The 25,482-nt window shown below is 47.0% G+C and overlaps 1 protein-coding gene across 2 annotated transcripts in view; it reads left to right on the top strand.

Moving 5' to 3' along the window:
- Positions 1–25,482, top strand: part of ASXL2 (ASXL transcriptional regulator 2) — a 747,150-nt gene that overhangs the window by 308,648 nt on the left and 413,020 nt on the right. Inside the window, exon 1 of one of the 2 annotated variants that reach the window (XM_069605569.1) lies at positions 9,000–9,325. The exons of the other annotated variant lie outside the window; for it this stretch is intronic. The gene's annotated coding sequence lies outside the window, so the exon portion shown is untranslated. Of the gene's footprint in view, positions 1–8,999; positions 9,326–25,482 lie in introns of those variants that run through there. 2 annotated transcript variants of the gene reach the window in all.

Here is a 25,482-nt window from a genome sequence, read left to right as displayed (position 1 = left end):
CGCTCGAACTGGATTCGTGGTCGTCTTACAAATGAAAGGCCGGCAAAACAAACTACTGGATTTGCATCAAGTGGCTGACTGTACCCATTTGCTTGGAAAGTTTGCGGACAAACGCAGCACCTTTCGGAACTTGGGAGCTGACTGGCAAAATATTGGATCCATCTGATCCTGCAAGGTGGTTGGGCACTGCCGTTTTGCTAAAGAACAAACCAAGTGACTAATCAGCTTGCAGGAACAGGTACTGCTGCGACTTCGCTCTGCATCTCGAAATGCCCTGTAGAGAAAATCAACGGCCCTCAGTACCGGTAGTCCTATATAGTGACGAGAAGTGCCGGTACTGAGGGCCGGATAGTGCCGACCATGGCTATAACTGCCCTCCCCCCTGTTCACCAAGTTCAGCCTGCACTTTCTGTTGCCACCTGCGATCCTAAGGTTAGTAAACGCCTTTTTTCCATTGAAGAAGGTGAATATCTGCGATGCCACTGTGTTCTCTTGAAGTCTTGGCGTAATCAACATGGAAAACGGACTTCAGCAGATCAGAGCGACATCGCAGATATCGAAGGGAAGTTTTATTTTTGTGCTTTTAAGTTGAGGAAGAGCCATTAGTACCCGTGTCTTTAGATCACTGGTGCTTAAGGTTGTGCGGGTCATAGGTGAAAGGATAGAAAAAAAAGGATCGAATGGGCTTTTTTTCGAAACCAAAAGGTTGCCCCCCCCCCCCACCCCACCGTTTTTCTTTGGGAAAAATATAAATAAATAAATAAATAAGCATTTGCCCCTTTTTTCCGGTCCTTTTGGTGTCAAAAAAAGGCATTCGATTCTTTTGTTTTAGATCCTTTGGCTGGACACCGGTTGTGCGCAGTTGTTTCTGTGGGGAGAGGGAAAACTCTGGAACGGCAGCGAGGAGCGTTCATCCCTTGGGCTGCTCTGAAGGACAATCATGTGAACTAACGGAGCCGAAACCCGGGCGGCCAGCCGGGGTGTTATAGTAGTCCCCCACCACGCCTGCTCGGGGTAGTCTTTCAAGGGCCTGCTTCCCCCCCCCCCCCCCCCCCGACCTGGCGTGGTGGCTAAAGGCGCTCTATTGAAAAGGGATGCACCCGCTCGCACCAGAACGAGTGCAGGGTACATTTCCTGTCAATGTGGCACCTTCACCCACACCGCCAGCTCGGGGGAGGCCTTGAAATACTTCCATGAGCCGGCGTGTCACCCGCACCCTATTGAAGTCATTAACTCCCCTCTGCAGCACAGGAGTGGGGTTTTAATCACTTAAATAGAGCGCCGCTGCTAGGCGCCCTCTCCCCGCACTGGGCTTTGTTATGGGGGGTGGATTTTGTTTCCTCGCCCCCTGTCGCTGCCAGAGCTAAGGCTGGCCCGGACTGTATATTAGCATCCTGCATAGGGGAGACATCCAATCGGCTTCCTTGAACACTAGGCTGAATCTGCTGATACATGCCCGGGACCCAGGGAAGCTTCACACATGTCTCTTGCATGGCAGGGGATGACCTGTCAACCCCGTTCTGGTTGTCCTGTCGCTGCTACCGCATGCCCCTCCCCACTACCTGCCACACCCGATCCCCACTCACCCTCAGCGTCTCAAGAGTCGTCCAATGCACCGCTGCCGCCATCATTCCACTGCTCCACCGATATCAGCGCGTTCTCCATCCAGGCAGGGCTGGCCCGAGGCATGGGCAGTCTGAGCGGCTGACCAGAGCCCCGCGGCCTTGGGGGCCCTGCAGTCGTCTGCTTCCAGCATATAAAGGAATATTTTTGTCAAAAGCAGCTTTCCTACCTCCATGTAGGAGGTGAGGCTCCATTTTTGTTTTTGTGCAACATCTCACCTCTCAACCTCCTGCTGCGACCCTCTTGAGACAAATACCCCTCTCCCAGCGGCCCACCGGATACTCTAGGCCTTGTAAGCACTGCTTATCACTTTCCTTCTTAAAACAGAGCATTTAAAATGGGGAGTGATTTACAAGTGATGCCCCCCCTTTGTTTAGCATATTATGTTACTTTGGGTCTCACCCTTAGTTACCAGGGGAATCCAGACGTGGACCCCTTTTTCGCTGTTCTTAGAGAGACACAGCTCTACCTCACTGATGAGGCCCGACTAGGCTGAAACACGTGTCTGGGGTTGCTGTTGGTACTCTTGTTCAGAGAAGAATTGCCTAGCATTTCGGTGCTGGACTTCTCCTGGTCAGGACAAAAACTGATATGCAGGGATATTTCTCCTCTGTAAATGCACTTCAATTAAAGAGGGGGCGTACAAGCGTTGCCTACGCTGGTCTATGACACCACAACGAATGCATTCCATCAACCTGGACTATTCCATCCTTTGCTGGAGGGGCTGTGGACAACCTGGGGACCTAATCCATATGTGGTGGATTTGTCCGGTGGTAGAGACTTATTAGAAGGAGGTCCTAAGCCATATAAAAGATATAACCGAGACACAATTGCCATTTGACCGGGTGGTTGTCTTGCTGGCTGATGCAGTGGAGGGGAGCTATGCCAATTCTGGATGCAGGGCTGGCCTCATCACCCACATGTTGAGCGCAGCAAGATTCACCATAGCGCAGGCATGGAAGAACAAGCAGGGGCCGGTAGTGGCCGCATGGTGGGTGAGACTCTGGGGGGTGATGGCCATGGAGAAAGTGACAGCGATTGCTGATGGCTCCTACTCGAAATATATTAATACCTGGACACCGCTTCATGAATTCATGGACGACAAGGATCAGATGTATTTTAAACCTAGGTTATTCCGTAATGTCTCTATCCTATGACTGGGGAAACCTGAGGAGCGAGAAGGACTGCGCCCAAAGGACCTGCTAGGCGGTTGGAAGAAGATGCTATATTCCACCCAAATGTTGAAATGTTATTGAGGCGGGGGGGGGGTTTGAGGGAGGGGGCGAGGGAGTTGTATTAGTTAAATTTCAGCAGCAAACGGCACCCCAGATGGGGGTAGTTGGCGGGAAGGACGCTGGTGATGTTATTGTTTGGTGTTCCTTGACACACAAATGTTTGTAATCTATACTGCTGAGAAATAAATAGTTTATAAAAAAAATATATATATTTAAAGTGACAGTGAGCTAAAGACTTGGTTGAGACACTCCCATTGGCCATCCACCCAAGAACAGGTCAGTGGGCTGTGTTTGTGCTGGTAGAGAGACTCCCAGAGACCATTGTTTTGGACAAGACATTCTCAACGTTTCTCTGTTAAGAACTGCAAAGGGGCATTTTTATTTTGAAAGCAATAGCAAAGCACCAGTTAGCTGCCTAAAACCTGTGCCCTCCTCTAGGACAATTAAACATATTACACACAACCATTTTCAACGATTTGCCTTATGTCCATATTTACCATGCCAAAAAGCATTTATTTTAGGTAGAATGTAACATTTTCCTCACATTAAATATGAGGCATGCCTTTGTCAAACATTGAAACGCAAACAGGTAACCTTTTCACACATTACCCTTTCGTCAAGTCTTCAAAGTACTTTTTCAAAGTCCTTGGGCCTTCTGCTGCATTGCATTCTGGTATTTGTAGTCATCCAGTCAAGGTAGGGGGAACCATGCCACAATTGTAAACTTTTTTGCTTTGAATATTTCAGTAAGGGTTTATATATTTGTGTGAGTACTTTACTATGGTTTGTGTACTTTTCAAGTTCTCTTTATAAAATATTGTTGAAAGCCAAATGTGGGGGTGAGAGTGGAAAGTATGAGCGGTCAAGTGAGTCATGCATATTTGCCCAGGATGTGACGAGAGGTTGTAATCCTGGAGACTGGAGAGGTTATTTTCTATGGTTCCGGCCATGTGCTGATTTTCAGAGCACATGTTGAAGACTTCAGAGAGTGGACAAAATCCTGGTTTTTGTTTTTGAGGCAAGTATTAAAAAGAAGTTTGCTCAATTGTTCAGATACTAGGATTTCACCCCAGGTTGTTAAGTTTCCAATGCAGACGCTTACCCACAAGACCACATAAAGGCACCATTAAAGCCCATGTCTCATGTTTGCATTTTGTTTTCCTTGGAATATTTCGTTATAAACTGTTGGGCTTGAAAGGTGGGCACCTTTTATACTTTGCCAACATAGTTATTGGAAATTCTCTGCTCTCGGATAATTTTTCCAGGTTGATTAATTTATGAGAACGCCCAATGCTTATTTGTCTTGTGCACTTTCTTCTAAGGGGAAAGGTCAATTGAACTAAATTAGTTTATTTCACTTTAAGGTGTGGTCCCTTATCTTGCCTATATTCTTGGGTGCCAGCTTTTGATGTTTGCTACAGTGAGCAGATTCCCGCAATGAATGATGCGAGGGAAGTGTACTCCTCCCCAGGCCAAAACACATTTTACAGCAGGAATAGGAAAAAAGCTATATGATTTATTATCATTAGGAATGTCTACATTTACAACATATCAGCAACAGTTGCCTAACCTGCTGAGTTGCCGTTGCAGCATTCTGCTATAGGATCCCCTGCTACTCCTGCACCCACACAGCAGATTTGGCCTGTCCACCCCTTGCAATCACGGGCCAGGCGGTCCATTAATGGGACCCCTTCCCATTTTGAAGTGAGCAGCACTTACTAATTTTGCAAGATGCATGCAAGGAGGAAGGGTGCACTAAGCCCTCTGCCCCATGTATTCAGCACCTACGCATGTGTTTAGCCCCCCACCCCTCTGTTTTTTCTAGGACTTGAGCCCTGTAATTTTCAATTTTCGTAACATTCCCAGGACAGACACAAACCAAGCCACGCGAGAGTCATCAAAGCGTGCCTTGTGTTTGGGTTTTTGCTTTGCAGGTACAGGGAATATTTTAATACAGGTTGTTGGGTTGAGAAGATGCGCACCTGCTCTACTTTGCTGTCACCATTTTGGGGAAATCGTCTCTCTTGGGTTATTGTTCGAAAGGCCAATGCTCATTTGGTCTGTTCACAGGGGAAACCGAATCCAAAGTGCAGCTTTCTCTTCAGTATGTGATGGCGGATTCCTGTATGTATTTCAATAAGCCCGCTCGCCCCACCGGTTTAGGTCTTGTGCCCTACTGCTTGTGTTAACCCGTGTTGCCCTTTGGAACTGCATATCCTCACAGCCGTTCCAGTAAATAGTGTCTGCTTCGATCGCCCTACACTTTGCCCTGCCCACCCTAATATCTGCCCTGCCATCCTGGAAACCTGTGCCCACAGCTGAAAGTTTTAAAATAATACAAATTGCTTGTAGTTTCATTCAAAATAATCCTCATTTGTAGATCTGAATGAAAAGCATATTGCTACTTTGGTTAATTTGCAGCAGAAAAATAAAAGCAATCGGTAAACTGCTACAAACAAAACCGTTTCCTAAAGTTGGCATAGCAGAATCGCTCATTTCTGCACTGCGTTTCTAAGTCACTCCCTAAAGTTGGCATAACAGAATCTCTCATTTCTGCACTGCATTTCTAAGTCATTCCTGTTAGGAAAGATTTCGTAATTGTAGGTAATTTTCCTTCCATGTGGCAACCCCTAAACTTTTTGCTGTTGTTTTTCACCTTGTTCTTGACTTTGCCAGAGAAGTGCAGCACTCCTCTGGGCTTTCGCTCCTTTTCTTATGGGGAAACTGACATGCCCTTAAGACAGTCAGTACCGGGGAACGCTGTTTCCCGTAGTTTCTTTTATCATGTTGCGGCTTTAGTGCAACATGACACAAGAGGGCACTGTAAGCTAAGTTACAGCTCTCTTGGGTCTCTAGCCTTCTACAGGCCCTAGATACTCGTTTAGGATTGTATTTGATCGGTGCAAGTCATTCAGGGATTGGAATGGTGGCAGCGATCGTTTTGTGTATTTTGAGCTCCTTTTGGCGTTCTGAACGCGTTTTTCGCACTGAACCCAAAATGGTGGCCTGGCTCCCAAAATGGCCAGACCACGGGGCTCCTTTGTCCTGGCCACTGACCGTCTTGCTCCCTTCACCTTCCCCAGGTCGAGCGACCCGGGGCCTTCCTTATTTGGGCATGTACTTTCCCGCGAAACACGGATGCTTTCGCGGGCTTCTACATGTCTTTTGTGTGCCTCCAGGGTGTGGGCTGGGATGTCTGGTCCCAATACACATCCTGGGTGCCAGAGAGTCTAGGGTGGTGTGAATGCCTGGGACCACCGTGGTCCGTGATTGGTCCACGAATGGTGTGTGTGTTGATGAGCGGATCTCCCATTGGCTCCCCTCCATTTTGGCGCGAAGGGAACTGTGGATAAGAGGGGGCTGGAAACACCACTACCATGTCGATCTCCTGAGTTCTCACGAACGAAGGAATACAGGAGCCAAGTATCCTGCAAACAAGAGGCTGGACCGAGGAATCGCTGGTGACCCGCTGAAGGACTCCTCCTTTGCACTGCTGTCGTCCGGTGAAACCCTTTCCTCCTTTGATCGAACCAGAAGGCCTGTACTGGTGCTTCGACCTTTGGAATAGCAGGAACAGCTATTCTCGGCGACTTCATCATCTCCTGCCAGTAAGCCTTCGGAAGCGTCTCTGGGCCATCCAGTTGACTGACCAGCTTACATGGGAGTCCTGCTCTGTAAGTGCCGCCAGGTTGTGTTGTATTTCGAGTCCTTGTCACTCTCACACGCTTCGTACACTTGGCGTTCCCAAGTCTGAAGTGAGTAGTGTACATTTGGCTCGGATACACACGGCCGCTCTGTTGCCCTGCTGTGGTGACAAAACTGTGCAGGTTTCTTCGATTGGGACGTCTTTTTTCTCTACACGACGACGAGGCATTCCCGGCTCTTCTGAACCTGCCAGCTGCTGAAACTAACGTGGAGAAGCCTGGGTCTGCTTGCATCGGGGACCGGTGAGTAGTATAGTTAGGATCTGGTCGCCCTCCTGCAGTAGCCCATTGCTTTTCCCCGCTGTGTAAAAACAGCACCCTTTTGTCCGTACTCGCGCTCTGCTTCTGCTCACTGTGGAGGCTGCGCTTGAGTCGCGGAACCTGTTCTTCTTCTGTTGTGCACTAACCCGAACTGCCTGACTTCCTCCGAAGAGCTTCTCCTTTTGCCCGTTGGCACCAGCGTGTGCAGGTACTTTGAGCACAAGGCTCCACTCTTCGCAGGGCTCGGACTTCCATCTAGTTAGGTGCCTCTGAAGGCGAACTGAGTCTAAAGCATTATCGCTTCCCTTTCAGGTGGACTACACATTTCGTGCATATAACGCTTGCGACTGTCGTATTTGTATATATATTGTGTTGATATGGTATGTGTTGGCTTAATATTGTGATATTGTGATTTTCTCGCTACGGTCATTATTTTAAAGGCCTTAAAATAAATGTGTATACATTTTTGATATAACAACTGTTTGGAGTAGTTTGTAAGCGCTCTTGCTTTGTGTGCTCATTGCGGGCTTTCAGTCACCCTCACCCCTCTTGAGACCTAGTCTTGACCGCCGCGATCGCTACCTTGATTGGTCTGGCTCGTCCAGAGGTTACCCTGTTCCAAGTAATTAGGTTGGCCTTCTGAACTTCTGCGCCACCAGGACAGAGTTCAGAAATCCGTCTTAACAATTCCCTAAAGTTGGCATAACAGAATCTCTCATTTCTGCACTGCATTTCTAAGTCATTCCCTAAAGTTGGCATAACAGAATCTCTCATTTCTGCACTGCATTTCTAAGTCATTCCCTAAAGTTGGCATAACAGAATCTCTCATTTCTGCACTGCATTTCTAAGTCATTCCCTAAAGTTGGCATAGCAGAATCGCTCATTTCGGCACTTTGGCTCTGCATTTCAAAGTCGTTTCCTAAAGTTGGCATAACAGAATCTCTCATTTCTGCACTGCATTTCTAAGTCATTCCCTAAAGTTGGCATAATACAATCGCTCATTTCGCCACTGCATTTCTAGGTCGGGTGGAGTTTTCAAACCACAGTTGCTAAAGGTCCTGTGGCAAACAATACTTCTACGAACTACAGCTGTGTGTGTAGTGTGTGCAAGTAGCCGAGTTCCAGGCTTGTTGCCAAGTCTGGCTTTTCCACTTAACCCAATTGTCTGCTCCTGAGCAAATAATGGTCTCACCTTTCCTTGTCTGCCAAAAATAGAAGCGTCTACAACGGATTCAGCGCACACTACCTGCTGCTCCAAAAAAAGCCTTTACGCCGGGTATTGCCGGATATGGAATCGCTAGGCCTGACCATTCATTGCTATGCCTGGCATCCTAGCTTGTGGCTTGGTTTACTCCTGGCAACGCTACACGAACACACATGGCGTATTAGACTCATTCTGGAACCTCATTTCATATGCAGATATGGGGACTCTAGCACATCTCTTGCCGCCAAGGGTCCTGCAAATCCTAGGCCCAGCACTGCCGCCCCCCCCTACTAGAGGCACAGCGCTGATATGTGGAGCCTGATGTGTAGCTAGTAGCTCTGCCCCCCCCCCCTTGACCCCCCCCCCGCCTTTTAGAGGCAGTGGCCAGCAAACATGACCAACGTGCGGATTGGTCTTTCAGTGTTTCAATGCAATCCCTTTACACGTGACTGCCTGTGCCTGCTATCCCCAGCTTAACGTAGATGGTCGCAGATGAACTCCACCTGGATGTAGGACCCGTCCTGCCTCTGGCTGAATGACCTTCAACAGGCGTGCCCCCAGCATGACCGACCCTGCCCCAAGGAATCCCAAAAAGAGTCTGCTGACCTTCTCTTGGATTTGGAAGATCACAAAAGCTTGCAAACAAATGACTTTATTAGGTTTATGAATGTAACCTTTCTCCTTTATATATATCCGTCCTCTTTATTCAGCCCTTGGCTAACGCAAGTGCGCGTTTGATTTGTCCCACATTCAGTGCCTGCAGGACGGGGTGACGGCTGTTGCAATTGCACTGGGCTTGAAGACGGGGTGTTTGGGGGCGCTGGCTGCAGGCGCGTGGTGCTCTGCAGTTGTAATTCCCCGTGACAACACTTTTTTTCATGTACTTCAGTAAAACAGGAAGCACACTCGAGATCGCATCAACAAGTACTTCCTTATATGCACACAAATAAAGCGCTCCTTGCAAAGAGCCGAAGTGCAGAAGCAGGGGGGCGCCCGGAGAGGAGGGCAGACTTCAGGGATCCCGGCCATGCTCCTGGGCGGGCTCGAGGGAGATGAGCGGAGAGGGAAGGGCGCGCCAGCCCGGCCCGGCGTGCAGACAGGGTGCTAGGCCTGTCCGGAGCGAGGTGCATACTCCATGCACGCCGCCGACCGCGTGCCCTGAGCGCGCTGATGGATCTCATGGGAAGCAGTGTTGGCAGCCTGGCGGGGAAAGTTGCCAACCGCCGTTTGTTGTTTCAGCTGCCAAGCAAAACCGGAAAAACAGCCTCACGTGGGCAGGAAGGCGGACATTCTTAAATGTGAGTTCGTATTATTTCATTCTTATTTGTTTTTCTCCGTTTTCCCCATTATGTAGGCTCGGGTTATGCCGAGTATACGTTCATTATGTCCGCTCTGTGCTTACATGTCCGTTCCAGTGTTGACATCAAGCAGTAGACTACATTGTTTACGGTTGCCATGCTTCATGGTTTACATGTTAACAGGCTGTATGTTTCTCTACTGAAGTGGAAGTGCAGGCGTGCAAGCCCTATTGGGCCTACTGTAGGAGTACACCGCCTCTGCAATGTACCCGCAGGAAAGGCTGAGGGAATGGCCAGCAGGACCATCTGCTCTGTATGTGTGTGTCCGGCACAAGACGCACTAGCTTGGGGTGGAGCAGGGTTCCCATTTCTTTCCTGATGGCTTGGATTGGCTGATTGCTCTGTGTTCTTGGGGGTGGGAGGCAGAAGGAAAAGGTCAGTTTTGTGGTTTCTCCACTTGACCACTAAAATGTTAAGTTGTCCATGGTCAGGTTTAAGTATCACATCCAGTCCTCAGTTTGTTTTTGAATTCTAGTACTTGGAAATTAACCTTTCGAATGGATTGTGTCGTCCCCACGTATTCCTTATCTTTGATAAATCCACTTCCAGCTTGCTGGCCTCGGACATTTTTTTCACAGTAGAGGGCACTGCGTATCAATGTCCCTCGAGTCGGTGTCTCTCGAAGGCCTCCATATCCACGCGGACGTCACCATGGGTATAAATAGTCTTGCGGAGCGTCCGTTGTTCAGTTCCTTTTTTTTCGTGCTTCGTAAGCCTGGTAAACTCTTCAAAAAACATCCAAAAATCTTCAATCCTATGATGGCATCTTTGTCCGCTTCATCGACACCACGATCCGGCTTCAAAACACATTGCGATTGTGGACACTGATTGGTTTAGAGGATAAATACAATTTGAAAGTGAAACTTTTCTTTTTACCGAGGATTCCCACCCTGACGGGGAATATTCATGAGCATGTGAATCCATGCCAGACCCACGCTGGAGAACAACAGTTACAGTTAAGTAACTTGTTCCTTTCTGGCTAGTGTTTTTGTGAACACCTATTGACGTTTTTTGTAACTAAAATGTCACTAATCTATTTTCTTGTTTTTCTTTTTCAATGTCGAAATTGCCACCACAGGCTCCTGGGCCTACACAATCCATAACTATGAGAGGACTCCTAGCATACAGATGTGTATTCACCGTGTACCCCAACTGTCACAACCACATTTCCCCAACGACCCCAATGTATGTATGCATGCTCAAAACCACCGTGTCCTCTCACAGTGGTTCCTCCATTGCGTATCTCCTATCTCGCGTGCGCATATGAAGCTCCTCAGTGCCCAACTTTTAGGCGCTAGGTGGCACGCCATACTTCTACTTGGTATTTATATTTCATCAGCAGATTTGACATTATCTTGCTGCGCGCGTACAAATCTGAAATGTATCAACTTAAACACAAAGTAATACTAATAGTAACACTTATCCCTTCCTTAGGAACTACACTAGATGCATGTTAAATCGCAACATCGCGTCAAAATTGCCATCACCATAGTCGCCAAGTCACAGAGGGATGTGCCAGTTTGGTATGAGAACCCTGATAGTCATTTTCCTGGCTCTCTTCAGTGAAGCAATAGCAGAGGTGTATGCTTTTGCACCAAGGTTTGACACCATGATCACTAAACGCAATTTGCACCTGTCCGACTTATAGGCAAAATTACTGGTACAATGCAGCATTCATTTTGTGGCATAAAATGGCCACAATACTTAACACAAATTTAACAAAACGTCTGGCGGGCAATGGCATTGGGGAGAAAGAGAATGCAATGTACTAATTGGCTATCCAAAACATATATTTAACTTTTGCCTAATGATGTATCACTGAAGGTTAAAGATTTTGCCCAAGCTAAGTTAAACGGTTGGAGATTTAAACCTGTAACCTTCAGAATACATTCAGAACATTATAGCTTTGTTTTTGTGTGCGCACCAAACATGGTTTCTAGAGGAGAGTACCAGGGAGTGGGGCGAAAATGGCTGCCTAGTGTGGGTTCTTACAGTTCACCTTCTCCATAGATGCAATATCCCAGCTTCCAAATACCCCCCAACTCCAGACTAGAAATGTGGCAAGAGAGCCCCACCCACCACGATCGGCACAGAGAAGTGCAGTGTGCTTGCTGGGGAAGTGTGGCATCCCTGGTGTGTCTGTTGGCTGAAGATGAAGGAGCGAAATATTGTTGCAGATAAGAGACTGAACGGCGCAAGGACCAAACCAGGCAATGGCGGTGACGAAAGAGTGCCTACCCGACCGGTCCCTGTGGATCCCCCACTAAAACCCTGCCTAAAGTCTCCTCCCAGGTGGCCAGGAGTGGGCAGACACTTCCTGATCCCAATCCTGAGGGTGGCGTACTGTGGGAGGATCACCTGGGTGGAGACGAGGCACAGGGTAGTGGGGAGACTTTGCCGGATGAGACACAGTAGCTCTCCTTGGAGAGGGATACACTTATCACTAGGTTGAAGGAGGAATTGGCTTATTGTCATTTTGTATATATCAACCTCCTACTAAGGATGGAAGGATAAAATCCAAGGGTATAATCCAACAAAGTTTTGTATCCAAAGAACACGTTTTTTGTACCCCTAAAATCAAATATCCTCCCCAGCGTCAAAAGTATACCAACCAGAATGACAGAAATGCAGCCTTTTCTACTCTCTAAAAAGGTTCAACCCTACAATCCTTCCATAACATCAGAGGAAGTAAAATCACTGTTAGAATTAGTAAAGAAGAAGGAAAACTGAATTTCCCTAAAAATGTACTACATGTTCCAGAATCCCCCAGGAACTGTGATGAAGAGGGCTGAATGGGCATGTAGAGGTAAAGGACAGGCAGACAGGCCTAACAGCCTTTGGCATGGTCGGGCAATTAATACTAAGGGCCTGCACCTGAAGAACTGTGGTTGCCCCCACCTTAGAGGCATAAAAGGCTGCAGCAGGAAGGAACAGTAAAAAGAAGCAGGAGCTGGAAGGTCGGCAGCAGTAGCAGAAGAAGCAAAGCACAACGCTGGCAGTTCACTAGGAAGTGTGACCACAGAAGGGACGCCGGATTGAGAGAGGAGCAGATTCCATCTGCAAGTTCTGACTTGGTCCTGTGCTCACAAACCCTGTTTGGTTGTGGCTGCATTGGAAGAGACTGGGAGAAACGTGCAGTCTTTGCTGTGAATGCAGATCTGAAGTTGTGCATCCACCTGAGGTCCGTGTGCAGAAGCAACCCAAGGGAAGCTGGAGAAAAGAAGACTCTCTATTGTTGAGGCTGAATCCGAAACACTGTACTGCAGAGGGGTGTAGGTCCCAAGAGTGCCTGTAGCAGTAATAGCAGAAGAATGAAAGTCAGGAAGTGGAAGCAGCCCGCAACCTCAATGACTTTGGAGCTGGTGACTGAGGCTCCGATCTCCAAATCACAAGAAATTCCTTGCCGGTAACTGTAACCAGCTAAACTATCACTCGCGGTTAAGTAGAAGCGAGTAAAGTTATTTGTAATAGTGGGAAGTCTTCATAAAAAGGGGAATTGTTTCACGTGATTATTCAGCATACGTTAATGTGGCCGCATAGAAAGAAAACCTTTCTTTTCCCTTTGTTGCATTTAAATTATTACCGAAGCAGCCGCGTATCTCCTATTGAGAGGGGAACATTGCCGGTAATTATTCAAGAAGTAGCAGCTGACTTTCCCGAAGTGTTACAAGACTGTTAAACAGCAAAGAGAAGTTGCACGTAAGAAACCGTTTCCCGATCCACGTTAAGGCACAAGCTGCACCAACAAAAGAAAACGCATGTCTTTAAGTGGAAGTTAATTATCGAAGAGAGATCGTGTGTACCTAAAAAAAAAAAAAAAAGAAGAGAAAAAAAAACAAAAAAAAAACCTTTAAGTGAAACTTGTAACATTCAGAACAATTAGCGGTTGTAGTAGTTGCTGAAGTCACGAGATGAACAAGCATTAACCAAGCCAGTAGACAGATCCTTTCTAAGGTGAATCCAGCCCAATGAAGATCTAAACACTGATGTCTTAAAGTTGTTAAAGCTGTGGTAAACCCAGAGTCCTCTGATACAAGGGTGACCAGGTTATCGAAGGCTGGAAGAGTGGCAACACAGCATTGGGGTAACTACTGGAAACAAGAAGGTGGGCCTAAAGCTAGGAAAGGGAGCTGGGTGCTTGTTAAAATAACTGATCAACAATCTGTGAAGCCGAGACACTTGCAGCTGAGTGAGAGAAGCAGTCTAGAACCGCGGAAGGTTTTTGTGGTGGCTGTTAGACAGAAGAGGCAAAGAGGCTGCCCTTGCTTATGGTATAAGATGGAAGAGTACCTTGCCTACCTTTAAAGGTCGAAGAGTCTTGTCAAAGTTGTCTAATACATTCTCAAAGTATAAAGTTGCAGCAGAAGCAGTGGAACTGCGGTTGTCTATAATTTTGTCAGAATATTTTATATGGAATGTAGTGGAAGCAGCAGGTGTAGACTGTGAAGCAAAGGTTTCCCAGTATCCTCTGTAGAAGGGAGTTGCCAAGGAAAATGCACCCACCCTAGAAGAAGCATCCTGGCAAGTTCTATTAAAGACGCTGCAGAGGTAATACAAGAAGAAATGTGGTTGAAGCAAAAGTGGTACCTTATGTTTTGAACTTTATAGCTTCTATCCTGGAAGGAGGTTATCCAGGATTACCATTGGTGCTGTTTTCTTTGTGGAACATGGAAAGGGAACTTTGCAATGACCGAAGAAGGAACTTTTACCAGTGGATTTTTGGGTCTTCGGTCAAATTATCTTTTTTTCTGATTGGAAAAAAATAGATTTAGAAATCCCGGTCCATGACCGGACACAGCGATCAAACTATATCGAACTGTCACACCCCTGCTGCACACAAGGGCAGACAGGTGGAGTGAGCCGGGTAAGTGTCTGACTGTGTGTTTCTTTGGAACTTTTCGAGAACTGATTTAAGACTTTACTTTTGTTTGGGAGTAATTGTCTTTGGACATTCCTGGGAACGAGTTCTATCCAGGACAAGCAGAAGTCATCCAAGACACTCGTTGTTTGGTAATCTTTTATTTATGTTGTTTTAACTGTTTTGTTTTTTAGTGTGAAGGGCAGTTTTGTGTATTCGAGGAGACTTTTTAGATCGTAGACTAGGTAGGGAACTCCCTGGTAGAGTAGGCTTAGTTAGGTTGTCTTTGCATTTTTTGTTTATAATGAAATGTCAAACACGAACTACAAGCAGCCTTGCATTACTTAAACCTTGCATCCCCCACACACCTTGAAAGTGGTGGAAGTTTGGCGTTGCCAGAGACACAAAGTAAGTTGTGGGGAGGTGATTATAGAATGGGTTTGGGAGGGATAAGTGGGGGACGAGCTGCGAACAGGGAGAGTAGAACAGAGGGGGTTGGGCGTGGAGCCTCAGATGGCCTGTGAGTCAACGTGCAGGAAGTGGACACTGGAAGGCTGAGACTAGGAGTGGGCCTCCCAGGGGTAAAAGTGGAAGGGAGGAGTATTCTGAAGCAATGGTCAGCTGAGGGGGGAAGTAAATGGACAGCAAAGCATTAGAGAGGGGAATGTAGGGGACTTGTACCATGGCTCTGGGACAAAGGGATCAGAACTCTATGGGGTCATCCGTTCGCCCTGATCTTCGAATACCAAATGTAATCGTCTGAATTGAATGAGTTTGAGAGCATAGAGGAAACCATGAGAACGCTAAAGTACTTGTATCCAATGAAAGGTGCAGAGAAACTTAATGGCACCACTCCCAGGCTGACGTGAGACCGAAATCCCCAAAAATAAAACTGTAGCTCCCATTCTAGGCACACTGCCTGGCCTGAGGAATGATGGTGGGCACTGAGGGTCTTAGTCAGAGAGGGAGGGGCAATGCCCCTGTGGAAGGAGATCAAGTTACTCACAGATGTGGGTGTCAGATTGGGGCGCAAGTGTTAGAGTGGTGACGTTTTAATAAAAAACCTCCTTTTTCTTATGCAGAGATTCTATGAAAAGGGGGATAAGGCAAAGGGTCTGAAGAAAAGAGGGAAATCTGACTGGTTCTGGTTTGTGAAATTACCAGGGCTCCTGGAGAAACAGTATGGGTTCAGGGGATAGAGCAGCTGCCTTTGCCTGGTCTTATGACGCATTCTTTAAGAGGGAGGTCCAGAGGCCCCTTCAGCAAATGAGGGAATATCTAAGGATCTCCAAGACTGCTGTGACTATATTAGAAGCACCAATTACAGAGAAAAAGAATGGTGCAAGTGATTAGTGGACTGAAGTCGTAAAATGTTAGAGAAATCGTTCGGCCCAGGCGCTTTACCAAAGACATTCTAGGACATGCTGCCACTGAACCCGCAGATGGTGTTCAACAAAATAGTCTCAAAGCAGAGGATCCCCCTTTTATGGACTTGTTCCTTTCAGTCACCCTAAAAGAGAAGGATTCCATGGCGCGGTGCATCATGTAGGCCACCCTGCCTGCTCAACGTGGATGTTAACATTTTGACTTGTCTCTTGACCAGCAGACTGGATCCATTCTTGCTTGGCTTGATGTACCTGAGCCAGGGGTGTTGTGTAAGAAACGGGCAGGGGGCTGATGACGTACTAGAGACCCTGGATCTTATGTATATGGAGAACTGCTCTCAGGTGGACTTGGTCTTGCTCTTGTTGGATGCTGAGAAGGTATTTGACCAAGTCTCCTGAGTTTTTGCTAGAGATCCTTCGACAGTTTAGTTTTGGTCCGGCCGGGGCAGTATGGATGTCAGAGCTGCGCTCTGTCTCAAATGAGGGTGAATAATTGCTCATCCAGATCATTTCGCTTGGGTAGAGGGACACGGCAGGGGTATCCTCTGTCACCCCTGCTGTTTGCACCGGTCATTGAAACACTGGGAGCCAAAATAAGACTGAATTCCCAGATTCAGGGTTGGAGAGGGGGTTGGGAGGAATATAAGATTAGATGGCTTGCTGATGACCGATCATTGTATTTATCAGACCCAAGAACGACAATTCCAGCTCTTATGGTAGATGCAGTGTAATATGGGAAGTTAGGTTACAAAATAAATGAGGACAAATCCACAGTGCTACCTTTAGGTCCCAGAGTATAACACAAAATTGTTCTAGCAGAAAAGGATGGCTGTAAAAGCTTTTGCAATTTAATTGCATGATAAACATTGCACAATTTATAAAGCAATCTTAAAAAAGAAAGTCTAGTTATCATTCCAAAAATATAATGAAGCTAATACATTATCAGATAGTCAATGTTAAGTGTGTTTTTAATTTCTTTTGGTTTTGCATGACCTAATAAATGTGGCATATAAAAAGACCAGTAATCAATACAAATAAGCATAGACTAATAGACAATAACCGATACACATATAGCAATACTCCAACAATGTACAGACTTAGCAAAAAAGGCAATTTGTAAACTAATGACCTGTGCAGAAACCGCAATTGGACTACTAAATGAGCCAGTCAGAGTTCTACTCCTCTGATCTATACTTGGATGTGTACTCGAAAGTGAGTCACTGTAACAGAGATAAGTTGCAATTGTGGACACGCTTTTCTTCACATTAAGTGACAAATGTACAATTTTCCAGGGTGATGACGTTTTATTGTATTTATCGTACCCAAGAAACTCATGTACGTGTCTTATGGTAGATGTAGTGGAGTATGTAAAGTTAGCAGGTTACAAATGAAATGAGGACAAATCCACAGCGCTCTCTTTAGGCCCCAGGACAGTACCTGCCGGGATAAGGTAACGTCCTTAGGAATGGGTCGACCAGTAGACCTCCCACAAGTGGGAAGAGATTATGGGAGTCCTAAAATGTTGGAGATGGGGGTTACCGTGGATCTTGTCCAGGCTTTCCTTTCGATTGACAGTGCTACTGGTGAAGGTTACAAGGTCTTTCTTTGGGGCGTTGAAAGGGACCTTATGGAGATTTTGGTGGACAGGGGGGGGGGGCTTACATCCATAATCCCCTTAAGGTGATGTCCCTGCCCATGTATAAGGGGGAGGAGCTGGGCTCCTAGATCCCAGACATGCAAGGCTTTTTGAGAGCCAATCGGCTATGGGTGGTGGTTGAATACCTTAGGAGCCCCCCTAGGTAAACTATGGGTCTTGCTTGAGAATCGTATCCCTCGCCCAGTATCTGGTGGAGAGTCGTTATGGGCCCCACGAAGGATTATACCAAGGTGGGTGAAAAAATAACCAGTGTTGGGTCCATTGTGGCAGGTTCATAGGCACCATAGACTAAGTGGGGTATTTACAACGTGGCCCTCTGGGAGGAGGGCCTGGGCACCCCTTTCACAGATGGAATGTGATCCGTTTTATGTGGGCAGTTGCCAAGCTCTCCTTATCCAATCAATTTGAATAGCATAGTTTTATTCTCAGAGACCAGTGGCATTTTTCCTCTAAGTAGGTTAGTGAGATTGTTCTAAAGTAGATGTCTGCACTGCTGGAGGAACAGTGGCAGGGAGGGGCACATATTGGCACGTAGTGGGACTGTGAAAAGGTAAGAACATACTGGCAGGAGGATTTGTCTTTAAGCCATAGCTAACATCCCCAAGGTTGGGGAAATGGAAAGTGTGAGGATTAGGGGAGGTTGGTAATTTCTAATGTCGCCTTCGCTTAATGGTACAGCTGGGAGAAGATCGGGGTCGGAGGGAGGATGGGTACTGCAGGGTTCTAAAAACTTCTAAAATACAGGAACACATGTACGCTACATCACGCTTACAGACCTTTTGCAATATTGATACAGGCTTTTTTGAGGGTTCTGCTCTATTCTGAGCTGGCAACCGATACAGAAAGCTTGCAAGACCTACCAAATCCCTATTCACATAATTTCTCCACCTTACCACACACTGCATCTAAACACCCAGACAGACTCCACGCAACGCAACTCTACTCCTCTAACACAGACTGACACTGTGCACGCCCACGCTGCATGCACAAGGGTGTCCTGTGTGGACAGAAAGCCCTGCACATGGCTAACGTATCGCACCTAGAAAGCTGTCGCGCTCGCAGAGGTCCGGAAACGCCTGATCTGCAAGCCACTCTTTGAGCTCTTCAAGAGCGTCTGGAGGCCATGCAAATGGCAGAGGAAAGCGCTCCAAATCCGAATAACCTATTCTTGTTACAGGATGAGAAAATCTATCTGTGTTTATTCCACATTGAAATCTCACGCCGATTTCAGCCAAAAAGCCTCACTATCCTCACTGTATAGCCACACGCCCTCTAGATTAAATCAGCACATCTTTCTCAACACAGATATGAGATAAAGGCCTTCCTCAGAACAAGGCACAGTTTACAGTGTTTCACTTTTTATTTTTGAACCTTCAGGTGTGCCGACGGGGGAACTGTTTAGATCTAATGCTCTTCACTGATAATCTGCTCTTTACCTTTTATTGCTGCACTATTGTCAAAAACAAAGAACTTGCACGGTTTTTAAGAACATTCGACATCAGTTGCTAGGGTATCGGTAGAAGAGGAAACTCGTTCCCATTCTGTATTTGGTATGCCCCATGATCTGGCTCCAGGATTCATGCGTTGTGTCTACACCGCCGAGAGGCCCATCGCTGCATCTCTTCCTCTCAGTCCCCCGATTGTCTAGCTGTCTTCAGCGGATTCATCTTTCCTGGAATCCCTTCCTCTGTGAAGAGCCCAAGGTCTTGCATTTCCGGATCACGGCATATGAGGCGAGTTTATCCTTGCGCTGCTCGCCATCGCATTTCGTTGAAGGTGCCGCTACGTGGCCATGCCTGAGGTAGCGCCCGGACCTCTTAGACTGGTCGCCTTTTATGACCTAGACATGGCCCTGGTTCATTTCTCAACAACCAGCTTTCAGAATATGGAAACATAAACTTCTCATTCACCCCCATGAACACAATCATTTCTTTGCATTTTTAAAGGGCTCGTACAGCCCGCGGGCATCGAGGCGGTTACAGGAATTGTATATATATTTTTTTTTGTTTGTTGCTTAATTGTGTTTTTTGTTTTTGTTTTAGTTGCGTATTTATAACGCGCTTAAATACCCAGAGGTTTCTACGCGCAGACTATAAGCACTCAAATCTGTACTGTATGAACTCGCAATGCTGTCAGGTTAATGTACAGGGTACCGCTGTCTCAATATCCAGAGTGGATAGTAAGCCTCTTCAGTTGGCCCATGGCTGAGAGTGCAAGGTGGCAAGTTTTCTCATCCTGTAAACGAGAGTAGATATGTTATGCTCTGTAATTATGAACAACATAAAGGAAGTGTTTTAAAGCTCTTTTGTGTAAATTGGGTATCCCTTGATTCAGGTTAAGGTCGCATTAATTTTGTATTGTTTTGCTTTCTTCCACAATGGCACAGAAAGAGGGGAACACATTGGTTGTCCAAGGCGCATCCGCCGCCCCCCTCCCCTCCACCATGGGCATCCGGTGCTTTAGTGCCATTTGCTCCATTGAATTTCACCAGATCGTATGATTTGTAATGGAGCCTCCGGCCTGGAACAGTGTTGGGTGGCACGGAATCAGCCCCGCGAGCGCCAGAGAGCGATATTATGTGTTCTGTAATAGCCACCCTGAGGCGTGCAGCCTCGCAGCGCTGTCCATGAGCGGGTGGTGTTATTATCCAACCCTTGGCGACTAGGACGTCCCCACTGGGATTGGATCCTGTGTGCGACCTGTTGCGTGCGGATCTCGTCAGTAGACTCTGAATCCACTGAGATTCTTCACCAGCGCACGTTCGAGACTTTCGAGATGATGTGGGCAGCGAGGCGCGGGAAATCATTTAGGCAGGCTTGAATAAGCGCAGACATGCCCTGGGAGCCCGTTGCCACTGCCCATTGTCCGCAATAGCAGCCGTGTGCCTCCTGCAGGCCTGAGTTCCGTCCAGGGCAGAAATGGCAGAGGCTCATGTCACTCAGCAACGAGCGTTTACACTCCCTCACCAAGGCCGGTGGCTCCTGAACCTGCTAGCCAACTTGGTGCCCAGGGCCAAACACTAGAATGTGCCTCCTTGACTGGCCACGTCACTCCCAAACTACGCCTCTGTGTCACGCAACAAAACCCTCCCCCGTATCAATAACTCATTGCTATAAAAATGAAGCTGGTTTCGTCACATTGCATTTCAAGTACTGTACAAAAGAAATCTAACGTAAAAAAAAAAAAAACGCAATCGCTGCACAAGTAAATGGTTCTTATGTCTTCTGCTATTCGGGAAGGCCTTGCCAGAATGCAGTTTCAAACTGCGCGTACTGAAACACTGTGGTGTGACCAGCTGTGAGGGCCCACAGACCACTGCCCTGTGTTGCTGGTGTTCTGTTCGAACCACCTCACTTGTATTTTGCAAGGGGTAACACTAGACTAATCATATGAATTATTTTCTGATGGTAGGTTATCATTCCAAGATGGACAGTCTGGTACACTCCTTTTTGTACTCTCTCAAAATACTCCTATGAGAGAGGGAAATGGGATAAATAGCACAAATGAGTGTTCCTGTCTGCTTTGCATTATATCATAGAGCATTTCAGGAATATAACACTGATCAGAGATCTCTATTGTGATTTTTTAAAAAAGGTTCTTTGTGTGAATCAGTAAATAAATAAGCCAGAGCTCACATCACTGTTCACAACACTCGACCTAACATTAAAATGTTTGTAACCATGAACCATACATACTCATTCCGACATCTTATGTTTTTGGATTTGAGGATAAAATGGCTGCAAAATCAGCCACTCCAATCGGTTGTAGGGGCTCTTTTGCTTCTTGTTTCTGGAGAATTTGAGGAAGAGGGGCTTGTGCATTTTTGAGGGGGAGGAGTTGGGGGGAGGGGGGTATGCACAGTCCCCAGTACAGAAACCTGTTTAGAGAATTATATCTTTAGACAGGAACGGATACCCTACAAGAGACACCCACAAAAAGAGGGGAAAATGTACAGAAAGGATTGTACTTAATACAAACATTAGCCTGACCAGTAAAAAGCTGATGAAGCATTTTAAACGAAACCGGCTTTTAATGCATGGTAAAAGGCCCACAGTTCCTCAGCCTCTACCTCCCCACCACTGCGCCAGCCTCAGGAAGTCTTTCTGTAAAAAAAGAGCAGGCCCGTAACAGCTGGCATTAGCATCTCTTACTAGTGCTGGCCTGCAGCTAGTAAAAACCAGGGTGTGGTGATGTGGAAAGGGCGTTTGGCTTAGTGGAAGTACAATTTGAGAGAACTTGATTGCTTTGTATTTAAGTGTGGGGACAATATGGCACACTTGTTCGAGCTACATACACAAACAATTCCAGTGTGCTATTGTATGGGCATGGGACACATCAGAACCATATGCGCTGTTACATACAGGAGAAGCACATAGACGCCTTAACACACAGGGTGGTGACTTGGGCAGTGCACGAATCCTTGATGCACACGTATCGCTGTATTGATTTGCCACAGGCTACTGACTGCACGGTGACAACATGAACCCTGCTTCCCTAATCAAGGTGCCAAGTCCCATTGAGGTGCCATCTGGCAGTGGTTGGCGTGTAACAAAATGAAGCTTTGTTTGATGCTGCGCGGGTGCATTTAGGCCATGTTCCAAAGCAGCCACCAGAGCACTTAGGCAAGAAAGTGACAGTTCACCTTCTCAGGCCTCCGCCATATGTAACTAAAAGGTAATACACGCAAGTGTGTGTGTGTGTGTGTGTGTATAGATAAAGAACATAGTTTATAACTTTTTACGTCTTGGAAAAATGCATAGATTTGGTCAGATAACTGATGCTTTGTGCTGGCCTTCAGAATAAAAATGCCCCATGTTCGTTCTTATCTCTGTGGTGTAAAAGCAGAGGGTTTTTAAATGAGCCATCCCTTCTAAAAATGCCATGGACCTTACTCTGAGTGAAGGAGGCGGTCTCTGCGGCCCTGCGCAGTCCGGTGCCGCCTCACTCTGTGGTTGCTTCTTTTTATGACGGCTGCACATATTCCAAAAGAGGGAGGAAAATGAGGTGGTATTTTTAGTTCCGCAAATGGGGACACAGCTCTAGAGTGAAGTCGGCTGAAATCCATGTGGATGTGCCCTCCAACTCTCAGGTGAGATGATGATGATGATAAAGAAGACCCTGTCGTCGCTTGTTATGCATACATTGCAGATGTTTTTAGAGCGCTGCCTGCCGCGTGGCAGCTTTCCGAGCGCTTGTCCGTGTGGTCGTTCGAGCCTTTGATTAGGAAGACTCGTTGCATTAACAAATGTAAACCTTCAAATAACGCACGTGCAGTGTGATCTGACGGCACGGGGGGTATGTGGCACCCATCCTCCTTTCCGTTTATCTTCATATCTTCTTGGAATGCAAACCCCGCGCACTTGTTTTCGCATTTCGGCACCCCAGTTGCAGGACAAGGCACTGGCCCACGCAGCAAGTCTGCACTGTTTCTAGTAACTGCGCAGATGTGCCATTTGACACATTTATTTTTCACCCTCACCGCACGCTGTCCTCCACACGCTACAGTAGGCTCCCCGCCCAGGAAGGCTTTCACCACCGCACCCAGCCAAGCGCATCGGAATTCTCCCCCCTGGGAGGATTAGTGTGACGGGGGCACAGCGCTGCCAACGTGCAGGAAAGGAGCATTCTCTGCAGACAGAGGGTAGACTTACTAGACTTGCTCAACAGCCTCGGTGGCTGAACTACAGGAGGCAATGCATCTGGGTGGCTGAATGTAAAGGAATGTCCATTCATCCATGCATTTTCAGCCAGGAGATCGGGTGTCTCCCTCCTAGAATGAGATGTGATTTCCCACCCCAACCCCCCCCCCCCCCAACCCCCCCTTCCAGTGTGAGGGAGTGGATAGATACACACACTGTGCAGCCTTCTCAGCCAATCATATCCAGTAGGAGGCGCTTCTCGCTTTCACAGGGACTTTTTGCTGTCCGTTCAGCTGCCTTTTCCCCCACAATGCCCCGCATGAAGGGCCACTGCCCTGATACACTGACAAGTCGCTACCTGGGGCTTCAGAGCTCGCGCCACAATTGATCGAAGCAACCAACCTGTACAGCGCTTGCCAGCCGAAACCACCAGCCCACACGGGCCCAGGCGTCTTTCTAGGAGGTCTAAAGGGGCTGCCTGATTTCCACGAGTTATGTATTGCCTTTTATTTCAGAAACATGCACGTATGTATGTTGCATGGTGCGCTGCTAAAGCACTAGGCCTGCTGCGTTCTCTTCTGCCCAATCCTGTAAGGGTTTCTGCGGTCACTGTAGAACACAGGGTGCCACACACTCGAGCCTCTTTTTGGCGCACGTGATGAAATGTGCCAACATATCGCTTCGGCCCAAATTCACAAATGGCCTCGTAGCATGTGCATCTTAAATGCTCACGTCCAGGGTCCCTTAATGCGCTCCCCAAATCCACAAATGAGGGGCGCTTTCCAGTCCGGAAAATGGAAAGCTCTTCCGTTGCGCCCGTTTCTGCTGGGCGCAGGAGACGGCCCAATGCCTGAAAGGTTCGTTTCTGAACCGGCCATGCATTCTTTGCTAACACGGATAGAAATGCATTTTAATGTTGTTAGCACATTTAACATTGTAAAGCCATTTAAGGCCCTGTCGCTCTGAAATGCACTTCAAGCACCCACCTGGGCACTGGGGCTCAGGAAAAGGCTCCCGACACTAATGCACTGCAGGGTGTCTGGGAAGTGCATATTTGCGATGCTGCTCAGCCACCCCTGAAACCCACAAGTCACCTTTGAGAACAAGGCCATCGGTGCACTTCTGCCAACAGTTGGGGCTTTTGTGTAGGCATGGCAAAGACACTTGCCAGGCCCGGCTGTTCTGCTATTAACTGGCTTTTGATGGTAGAAGGTTAGAAGGTGTAAAATGGTGAGAGTACCCGGGCATCTAAAAGCAGGGCCTGGCAAATGACTAATATTTATACACAAGCCTAAACTGTTGGCTTTGCCATTGCCTGTGTGACAGGGCTTCAGTGAAGGAAATGCATAGTGCTTATAAATCGAGTGGCTGAAGGCAGACCTGGTTAAAATATTTTTATCACACCACTAGCTCATTTACAACTCCAATTAAGCCATTAACTCTCAGAAGATTAGACACTTCAAGGGCAAAATTTGATGGTTAGGCTTAATTAAAGCGAGCTCAAAGAGTTCCCATGAGGAGGTGTTTTGGGCGGGAAGGGGCAGGAACTGAGTGGGTATGGCCTTAGGGATTAGCATGGCTATGGGCAGTCAATGGGTGGGCAAATAACCATATGCAATTTCTCCCTGGATGTACTCTAATGCAATCGTTTCGGCTTATAGGTGGTGCTAAAGCACAACCTAATTGGCCAAATTTAAAAAGCGCATCCTGTGCGCTTTATTCATTCACACTCTCCTTTGAGAATCTGCCCCAATTTGTCCTTTCACTACTGCAAAACTCCTATAGCATTGTCACCCTTCTGTGGGAATAGATCGATCATGTGCAATCCTGAAATGTAAAATGCACACTGATCTAGTTGAGGGCCAGGATTTTTCAGACGATAACTCGTTGTGGTAAGCACTCATTACAGAGATGTATGTTGATAGGCTAGATCACAGTACCGAATTCCAGCCTGGCAGACTCAACCTTTCCTATTTCTGAAGTTGATAAACTTGCATGTATATGTACGTTTGTGATAACAAATATTATGCTACAAAACAACTTGTTCCAGATAGCACTAGCCATAAAAGGTAGCCAGGCATTAGTATGACTTGGATCTAGAGTTTGATTTCTCCAAATAAGGGTGTAAAAACTAGCAGCCACCCCAAGGAAGAGCATAAAGTGTTAATCGGAGCGGTGATTTGGTAGTCACATTAAAGTGTTTGAGGCTCATATCCTGGCTTTGCAGACAATGCAGTGATCCTGGACAAATCATCACTGCTATTGTTCTGGCTTATGTGAGAAGGCTTTCCTTCGAATTGGATTGTGTCCTCCAACGTATTTCTCATCTTTGAAATGTAATGTCCAGCTTCAGCTGCTTTGGAAAAGTTTTTCGACAAAGGGCGCTGTGCGACGAGTCGATGTCCCTCGAGGGCCTCCGTCGTGGATGTTGTCATCGAAGGGCATATATAGCACTCACAGCACCCGTTGGCCTCGGTTTAAATTTTCTGCGACAGTTTTCTTCGATACGAAATTCAGCGGGCTTCATTTTGTGACGGTTTGTGTCTTCATCTTTGACT

The sequence above is a fragment of the Ambystoma mexicanum genome, chromosome 4p (genome assembly GCF_040938575.1).
Source record: "Ambystoma mexicanum isolate Mex_15411 chromosome 4p, UKY_AmexF1_1, whole genome shotgun sequence".
Lineage (NCBI taxonomy): Eukaryota > Metazoa > Chordata > Amphibia > Caudata > Ambystomatidae > Ambystoma > Ambystoma mexicanum.
The sequence above is the reverse complement of the archived record's forward strand: the minus strand, read 5'-3'. Positions and strand labels throughout refer to the sequence as shown.